At 30.1% G+C, this 1,663-nt stretch overlaps 1 long non-coding RNA gene across 1 annotated transcript; it reads right to left on the reverse strand.

The window, feature by feature from the left end:
* Positions 1-681: 681 nt before the first annotated feature.
* LOC145640982 (uncharacterized) lies at positions 682-1,318 on the reverse strand. The gene is made up of 2 exons (XR_014115068.1): positions 1,146-1,318; positions 682-1,051 (listed from the first exon to the last, which is right to left on the reverse strand). It is a non-coding gene; the product is annotated as an uncharacterized LOC145640982 (long non-coding RNA).
* Positions 1,319-1,663: the final 345 nt, after the last annotated feature.

Below are 1,663 nucleotides of genomic sequence, written 5' to 3' on the forward strand. Positions count from 1 at the left end.
ATAAAACACTTTGCTATTGTGGTTGTGTGGTCAGAAATACCAAAGATTTGTTACAATAATCGTTCATTCGCTCTTAATAAAATAGTAGTGCATAATTTTCTATAGTATTGTTTGATTAAAGAAAGGTAATTCTAAAATGGCATGATTTTCTTAGCATCTTTTTTTTAAGAACATTAGTTTTTATATATCATTAGTTTGTATAGTATTTGTTTAAATCTATATGCTATACTTATCTCCTTTCAAAAAAAAAAAAAAACATGTTTATCTGTAGATTTATAACTGTTATATAGGTTGTACTATGAAAATTGTAATCTACCTTCCCCAATAGTTTGAGTTAAGTCAACAATTAGGCCCTCAATGATTTTTTCACCTTTAGGTACTCAAAATTTTTTTTTCACCCTTTAGGTACTCTAACAAATTTTCAGGCCAACTAACTCACCCCTAACTCACCATTAACCATACATAATTAAAAAACTTATTAAATTAAAATTAAAAAAATAATAATTAATTCAACTGTTTCATCATCCATGATTTGCCCAAAATTGAAAAAAAATGCTGCTTCATCTAGTGTGTGATTCAGTCCTCTGTCATCTACATTTGAAGAATTGCAAAATCAGAAACTCAACCCACATTGATGATTTTCAATAGAGATTGTATGAAAAAAAATAAAAAATAAGAAGAGGCCAAAGCAATACTTGATTTTCAATAGAGATTGTAGCAATCTTTATAACAGACTTACAGTAGCCTTGTATTTTTTGACAAAGAAAAAGAAAAAGCATAATCAATAACCCACGCATCTCAAATCCTCAAAACCCAAAATCTTCTTCTTTCCTTCACCATCCGCGCAATCGCCGTTCATCAATTTTGATCAGCAAAATCCCAATCAAGCATTTTTAGGCGTTTCAAAATCAATAAAATTCTAATTTTTTACTCTAATTTCACCAATCAAACACTTACAAGTCAACAAAACCCATTAATTCACCTACACGACGGTGGAGGATGATCAATCGAAAGCCGAGAAATAGAGGATGTTGTGGAGCTTAGGAGAACCCTAAATTTGTGTGTAATGTGAATAAAATTTAAGATAAAACCCTAGATTGAGAAATTGAAACTAGATGATGAAAAAAAAGAAATTAAAATTTTACGTCAGAAACTGCTTTAATGGAGAACGTTGAGTGCGCTTTAATGGAGAATGTTGGGTGCGCTTCAATGGAGACTGAGAAATGTTTGGATTTAATTTAGAAAAGGGGAGGAAGAAGAAAAAAATTTGGGTGGGCCCTACATCTTAACCCAAGGTACTCAACTTTTAACCAAGGGTACTAAATTATTTGAGCTGATTTAATTTTTTTTGCCATAAAATGGGTCTGAGTACCCAAATGGTGAATAAAAAAAATTCAGTACCTAAACGGTGAAAAATTGTAGAATTGAGGGCCCTAATTTGGTCTTAGCTCCATTAGTTTTTATATGCTGCTAATAAGGTTTGTCACCATTTAGTTTTCTATAATTTTCTATCATATCAATCTAAGGTGTGTGTAGTGTTAATATGTCTTCTTACACAAATTGATCATTTGTTGAAATATAGCTTACATTCAGTGATTAGATGTCATTCCTCTTAGTTTTCAATTAATTATATGAAATTTTTTTTTTTATTTATTTATTTTTT

The sequence above is a fragment of the Chenopodium album genome, chromosome 7, assembly GCF_948465745.1.
Source record: "Chenopodium album chromosome 7, dcCheAlbu1.1, whole genome shotgun sequence".
NCBI classification, from domain to species: domain Eukaryota; kingdom Viridiplantae; phylum Streptophyta; class Magnoliopsida; order Caryophyllales; family Amaranthaceae; genus Chenopodium; species Chenopodium album.